Source organism: Portunus trituberculatus, chromosome 43 (assembly GCF_017591435.1).
Source record: "Portunus trituberculatus isolate SZX2019 chromosome 43, ASM1759143v1, whole genome shotgun sequence".
Lineage (NCBI taxonomy): Eukaryota > Metazoa > Arthropoda > Malacostraca > Decapoda > Portunidae > Portunus > Portunus trituberculatus.
In genome coordinates, this window is record NC_059297.1 from 16807579 (window position 1) to 16815649 (window position 8071).

General features: G+C 38.5%; 1 long non-coding RNA gene across 1 annotated transcript; it reads left to right on the forward strand.

The window, feature by feature from the left end:
* The first annotated feature begins 1324 nt into the window (after positions 1 to 1324).
* LOC123518178 lies at positions 1325 to 2575 on the forward strand. Its single transcript, XR_006678701.1, has 2 exons — positions 1325 to 1485; positions 2106 to 2575. It is a non-coding gene; the product is annotated as an uncharacterized LOC123518178 (long non-coding RNA).
* Positions 2576 to 8071: the final 5496 nt, after the last annotated feature.

An 8071-nucleotide genomic window follows, 5' to 3' on the forward strand; every position in this document is an offset into this window, starting at 1 on the left:
TGTGTGGTATGTGCCTGGTCTCAGGCCTATCCCAAGATCGGAAATAATGAGCTCTGAGCTCGCTCCGTGGGTAACGTCTGGCTGTCTCGTCAGAGACTGCAGCAGATCAAACAGTGAACATTCACTCACTCACACACACTGCACACACACACACACACACACACACACACACACACACACACACACACACACACACACTGTACTCTCTTTTTTTCAGGTTAATATTGTCGAGTGCCTTAACAAGCTGACTGGTCAATCTATCAACTAGACACACACACACACACACACACACACACACACACACACACACACACACCCTTACCAGCAATTATCTCGTCTTCTATAGACGCTACGCTGAACATCCTGGCTCTGTCGTTTACTTCTACTAATCAAAATTGGAACCTTCACACATCATTACATTAGAACAATATGAACACTCCCTATGAAATGAGACGTTTTCAGTATTCTCCGCCAGTTTTTTCTCTCTCGTTAATGGCCATAGTCTTCACTATATTAATCTCTATATATAGTCTTGATGTGAAGCTGTATAAAATCACCCAGTACACAAGCATATAGCATGGATATCGTAATGTGTCACGGTACTGAAAGGGTTAGCTATCCATTCACTCGTGTGAGCCACCACTAGTTTGCCTCTACTACTTTTCTCACCTCACCTCCATTATCATATCACTCATTAGTTATTCAAAGTCATTACAACTCAATTCAACTCAAGCTTCCTTAGAAAAGTGATCCGTTCATGATACGTTTTCACTCTTCATTTTTTAATATATGATTAGTTGATTTGCAGGCATGGTTCACTTGGAGAGAGAGAGAGAGAGAGAGAGAGAGAGAGAGAGAGAGAGAGAGAGAGAGAGAGAGAGAGAGAGAGAGAGAGAGAGAGAGAGAGAGAATTATTACCTATTATAATCAATTTCCCGTTAATGATACGTTTTTCTTTTATCTTTATTCGTTGATTTACAGGTAGGGTTTACTTAGAGAGAGAGAGAGAGAGAGAGAGAGAGAGAGAGAGAGAGAGAGAGAGAATTATTATCTATCATAATCATTTACAACGAAGGAAGCTTCAAAATGTTACAACAAAATTTAAAAAATCCTGTATTATTCTAAATACTACACGGAAGATAAGAATGATTGATAAAACAAACATATGCAATTGAGTTTGTGTAATAACGGTTGGTTTGGAAGGCGTTAAAGAGCGTGGCTATATAGTTTATATCCAGGTGGTGGACCAGTCGTTCGGTTCACCGGCAGCGTTTCATAATGTTCGTTTGGCCTCAAATTGCTCTTTCCTTATCGGCAGGTTTGGGGGGGGGTGGGAGACGAGAACGAAGCTCAGAATGGCAGTGAGAGCAGTAGTACTTCAGACACCACGACCGCTACATCTTTCTAGTCTCCACGACCTCTCGAGTCTACGCAGCCCAGTGGCCGTGTGTGTCTTGGCGTTGGGCGTGACGTGCAGCAACGGTGGTAATAGCAACGGGAAGCTTGATGCACAGCACAGCACAGCACAGCATTGCAGATTGTGTGAGATAAATAAATAGTGTGTTGACTTGCTGTGATGATAGGAAGGAAGTTGTTAGTCAATAGAGGGTTGAAATTAGTTCTTAAAGTGGTAAGCGGGCGTAGATGGTTAAGAGGTGGAAAGAGTGATGTAGGTAATTGGTAAACTCGGATACTAATGTTCATGTGTAATCGTTTGTGTGTGTGTGTGGTGGTGGTTGGTTGGTGGTGTGTGGTAGTATCAAGAATACGTAGAATGAAGAGTGAAAGGCTGATTGAGGCAGTGAAGGAGTGTTTAGGGCAATGTTGCCTGTTAGCTGTAGGATAATTAGTGAACAAGTTCATTTTTTTTGTTCATTTTGTCCATAAAAGTTCGTTTGTGAAAAAAAAAAAAAAAAAAAAAAAAAAAAAAAGTGAAAAAAAAAAAAAAAAAAAAAAAAAAAAAAAAAAAAAAAAAAAAAAAAAAAAGTAAGGGTGTCTTAAAAAAAAAAACTGGGGGGTAAGGGGGTCTTAAAGGAAAGTTGTTAAAAAAAGGGGGGGGGGGGGGGGGGGGGGGGGGGGGAAAAAGAAGAAGAGGATCCTAACAGGAGTTGACGATCCAAAGGCCTGACTCCACAGCGGTAATGAGCCTTGTGTACCTTGCACTGTCTTCACTGACAACGCCCACTACTAACCCCTCTGCCTCCGCCACCGTTTCAAGATCAGGGAAGGACTCTGCCTTGCATCGCGCACTGTGATGGTCGCCGCCCCCGCCCCCGCCCCCGCCGCCGCCGCTGCTGCTGCTGCTGCTGCTGCTGCTAAGGGAGAATAGTTTGTTGAGTGGATGACGGCGTGTTCACTGACCCTCTCCCATCACCCTACCAACTCCGGCCACCCACCCCCCTGCCACCAGACACCTGCTACACCACCACTACCGCCGGCTCCGTCCAGTGAAAGATTCATCGCAGACCTGCCATTCAACGCCTGCCGCCGCCGCCACCACCACCACCACCTCCTTATGGTGGTGTCACTGTACCTGGAGCTGTTGTCATGATTGAATAATAAATTGTGAAGAAATCTTTATTGTTTTGGAGAATTTCCTTTCCTGGGAATATTTGTGGCTGACTAGTCAGTAGTCGCCTCAGGCTGGCTTAGGTCACTGTCTGACACACCAATATTGCCTCCATCAACCTCCCACACTCACTCTAAACAATAACAGGCCAGAAATAAAAAACACGCTAACTAATTTCATGCTTTTTTTTTATCATAGCAATACAAGAAAATGGAGAGAGATGAGCTAATGTGAAAATATTAAAATGTGGGGGTGAAAAAAAAAAATTAAGAAAAGACATTATCCTTGAAAAGTTATGGAAAAGTCCAAAAAAATATTGCATACCTGGCCAAAAAAACGGCAAAAAATGGTCAAAGCAAAAAAAAAAAAACCAAAGCAGATCCCTAAATACTGCACTACTGGCCAAAAACCAGCAGAAAATGGTTAAAAAACTAGCCAAAACCCCCAAACTGACCCTAAATACTGCACTACTGGCCAAAAAACCCATAAGAAATGCAGGAAATTCCCCAAATGGACCCCAAAAACACCCCAAATGGCCCTAAAAATGCAGAAAATGGACCTAAAAACCCCCACAAATGGCCCTAAAAATGTACTTAAGTCAAAAATACTCGAAAGAGTCTCCGGAGATTAGGCAGATCCATATTGGAGTTAAAATTAAATGCAAGAGTCTCCCTAGACTTTTATTTAACAAATTCTTTACATTATTACATTGCCAGAAAGTGCAAATATTTTAATAAAAAAAAAAATTTTATATATAGAAAGAATACAGTGAAAAAAAGTCTCCACAAATTTTCAACTAATATAAAAACAGTGAGCAAAATCTCTCTACAAATTCAACTTAGTCTAAAAACTGAGCAAAATCTAGTCTAAAAACTGAGCAAAATCTATACAGAAAAGTCTACACAAATTTTCAACTTAATTAATATAATAAAATAAACATTTACAACAATTTACAACTTAAAAAAAATCTGCAAAAATTTTCAAATTTGCAAAATTTTAAAACACTTCAACTTCACAAAATATTTTAAAACAATTCTTTCATGTTAACAATTATTCAAAGATAAAAATGTTTGGTTTTGAAGTGACACAATCTTACAAACAAACTGTTTCAAGAGAGAGAGAGAGAGAGAGAGAGAGAGAGAGAGAGAGAGAGAGAGAGAGAGAGAGAGAGAGAGAGAGAGAGAGAGAGAATCAAAATAAACAATCAAATAGTAATAACATACATGAAAACAATACATTTTAAAACAACACACACACATTAATCTTGTGCCCTCCATACACCCTTACTAATGTCAATAAAATGGTCTAATGGTACAAAAATTTCAAGGTAAAATGTGTCCTAGTACTGAAGGGGTTAAAATAGTGAAGACTGTTGCCATTAATCTTCTGACCACCATAGATCCTTGCTATTGTCAATAAAATGGTCTAATAGTACACAAATCTCAATGTAAAATGTGTCTCAGTACTGAATTCATAGAAGCAATCTGCAGACTAAGATACACTCTTGATACACCCCTGACACCCCCTCACCTCACACACACCTCCTAAAAACTTAACATACCCTTTCAAAACCACAAAAAGTGATTAACAGCACAAACACACCCACACAGCACACTCTAAGGGTAAGTTCACACTACAAGCAGAGTGGGCAGAGTGGTTGCTAGCGGCAATAATTTTGACATTGTTTTGGACGTACAGACGCAAAATAATTATTGTGGCACATTTTTTGTGGGTGGGAAGCCAGCGCCCTCCACGACTCCACCCACGGCCAAGGTGTCCACCAGTGTGAGCCTTTATTGCTGACAACAAAATGACAATCAATGACCAGACTGTGCATAGTTCTGGTACAATTTGACTCTTTATATTAATAGTCTGCTGAGAAAAGCTGATTTTGTGATATTCTGGTCCTAGACATGAAACAAAAACACTTTTTTTTTTTCTACAGCTGTTCCTTCCCTTGAGGAAAAATGAAAGGAAGAGGAAAGAAAGAAAGAAGAGAGAGAGAAAAAGAGAGGAGAATGAAGTGATATTCTCGTCCTATACATGAAAGGAAAACACTTTTCTTTTTTCCACACCTGTTCCATCCGTTGAGGAAAAATGAAAGGAAACTGACGAAAAAAAAAAAAAAAAAAAAAAAAAAAAAAAGAGAGAGAGAGAAAAGGAAGTGATATTCTGATCCTATATATGAAAGGAAAACACAAACCCTTTTCCTTTTTCCTACAGCTGTTCCATCTCTTGAGGAAAAATGAAAGGAAGAAGAGAAAATATAAAAGAACGAAGGAAGAGAGAGAAAGAGAAGGAAGTGATATTCTGGTCCTATACATGAAAGGAAAACACTTTTTTCTTATTTTCCTACAGCTGTTCCATCCCTTGAGGAAAAATGAAAGGAAGAAGAGGAAACATAAAAGAAAGAAGGAAGAGAGAGAGAGAGAGAAAAACACACTGTACACATCACACACACCCACACACACACACACACACAATGACTTTACCAACAGAATTTCACGTTCCTTTATATATCGTCAAATTTTTTGTTGTCCTTCCAGGTAAACACTGTGGAATTTGACACTATTTATTTATTTATTATTATTTTTTTTTTATCATATTGTTGCCTGCCCGACCTGCTCTGTGGCTAAGAGGACACCCAGAATTCTTGTGTAGGTCACCCTGCTCTGCTTATTGTGTGAACACCTAACCGGACCGCTCTGCTTGTAGTGTGAGCATACACACACACACACACACACACACACACACACACACACACACACACAAGAGAGGAGAAGATATATTGAATCGTTGGAAGAGGCAAGAAGAAAAAATAATGAACAGTCTGAAGAGGAAAAGGAAAAGTTTTTTTGGAGAGTTATAGGAGAGAGTCAGAAAATGGTATGTGGAAAGAAGGAATGCAGAGGAACCCCTAGAGGGACCAGTAGGTGGACCGTAATGTATACTAATATAGATGGGATACTGTCAAGTGGATTAGAATTGCAAGCCTGATATAGTGTGTTTGACGGAAACAAAATTACATGAAAAAAAAAGGTAAATTTGGATAATAAATATAATATATGGAGAAAGGATAGAGAGAATAAAGGTGGAGGAGGAGTTATGATTATGACGAAGAAGGAGATAAATGTGGATAAGGTTTGGTATGGGAAGAACAATGCAGAAGTGATAAGCATAAGGTTAAAAAGTGATGGAAAAGAATTAATAATCATGGTGACCTATGTACCTCCTAAAACAAATTCTTGGACATTAATGGAATACGACAATATGATCAAGGATACTTTACAGAGTTTGCAAAGTGGAAACTGGAAAAAGAAAGGTGATACTAGTAGGAGATTTTAATTGTAAAGAAGTGGATTGGGAAAATCTAGTAAGTGGTGTTGGAGAGGAAGCATGGGAGAGAGATTCCTTAATCTAATGATGGAAAATATGATGGAACAGAGGGTGAAAGAAAATACTCGATATAGAGGAGATGATGAACCCGCTAGACTGGATTTGGTGTTAACACGAGAAGTGTACCTATGTGGGGATATACAATATAAATGTCCATTGGGGAAGAGTGATCATGTGGTTATGGAGATGCAGATGGCAATAACACAGCGAAGGAGAGATGAGACATACAGGAGTGGTAGATTGAATTATAGTAAGATGAACACAGAAAATTTGAACAATTATTTTAGAACATTAGATTGGGAGGAGATGTTACAAATCAGAGAAGTGCAAAAAAAATATGAGATTTTTATGAAATATTATAAAGAAGGAGTTATGAAATTTGTATCACAGTATAAACCGAGAGAGGAAGGAAGAAAGGATTGGTTTAATGCAACTTGTGTTAAGGCTAAAGAAATGAGAGATGTGGCTTGGAAAAGATAGAAAAGAACAGGAATATACTAAATAAGGAGAATTATAGAGTGGCGAGAAATGAGTATGTGAGGGTAAGGAGGAGGAAGAAAGAAAATTTGAAAAAGATATTGTAGACAAGAGTAAGGAACATCCAAAATTGTTTTACAGGTTCATAAATGGTAAACTTAAAAGAGAGAGTCCATTGAAAGATTAAAAGGAGAGCAAGGGATAGTAGATGACCCTAGGAATATCGCGGAATTGCTAAATAATAGGTTTCAACAAGTATTTACTAAAGAAACAATGTTTGTAAAGCCTCAAAATGTAGAAGGAAATGTGCACATGGATGACATTAAGATACCTAAAAAGGAGTTATATAAAATGTTGGAGGAACTTAAAGATGATAAAGCGATGGGACCAGACGAAGTTTCAGGAAAATTATTGAAGGAATGTAGAGAAGAATTGATTGATCCATTATATGATATTATAAGGTGCTCATTAGAAACCGGGAAGTACCGGTGGAGTGGAAAAGAGCTGAAGTGGTGCCCATTTATAAGGGAGGCAGTAAGGAAGAGCCTCTTAACTATAGACCTGTGTCACTAACAATTGTGGTCGGTAAGATTTGTGAGAGGGTGATAAAGAAATATTGGATACGGTTCTTGGAGGATCATAAGTTATTATCGGATCATCAATTTGGCTTTAGGAAAAGGTCATGTGTAACAAATCTACTGAGCTTTTATTTTGAGAGTGGTTGACAAAATACAAGAGAGAGAGGGATGGATGGACTGTGTATATTTGGATTTGAAAAAAGCTTTTGACAAGGTACCTCACATGAGACTGCTATGGAAATTAAAGATTTATGGAGGACTGAAGGGAAAATTGTTAAAATGGATGGAAAACTATTTGAGATGGAGGGAGATGAGAACGGTAATAAGGGATGCAAAGTCGGACTGGTTGGTGGTGGAGAGTGGAGTCCCACAAGGTTCAGTGCTGGCACCTATACTTTTCCTTGTCTATATTAATGATATGCCAGAGGGAGTAAACAGTTATATTAATTTGTTTGCGGATGATGCGAAATTGTGTAGGTGTGTGAAGAGTGAAAAAGATTGTGAAATTTAACAGGCAGATCTAGATAGGATTTGGGAGTGGAGCAAGAGGTGGGAGATGGAATTTAATCTGAACAAAAGTCATGTAATGGAGATGGGGAAGAGTGGAAGACGGCCAAGAGGGTCATATAAGATGGGTGAAGGAGTAGTGTTGAAAAAGGTGGAAAAGGAAAAGGATTTGAGAGTGATAATACAAGACCATGGGCAGTTTGAGGCTCATATTGACAAGATGTTTGGAGAAATATATAATTTGATTATAAATATTGGATTAGCCTTCCATTATATGGATAAAGATATGATGAAGAAATTAATTAGTACTGTAATTAGACCAAGATTGGAATATGCTGGGGTGGTTTGGTCCCCTTATAAAAAGAAGCATATAAGGAAGTTGGAGAGATTGCAGAGAATAGCAACAAAAATGGTTCCGGAATTGGCAGAAATGACCTGAGGAAAGATTAAAAGAAATGAATTTGCTTACCTTGGAACAAAGAAGAGAAAGAGGAGATTTAATACAGGTTTATAAACTGTTGAGCAGTTTGGATGAAGTGGATAA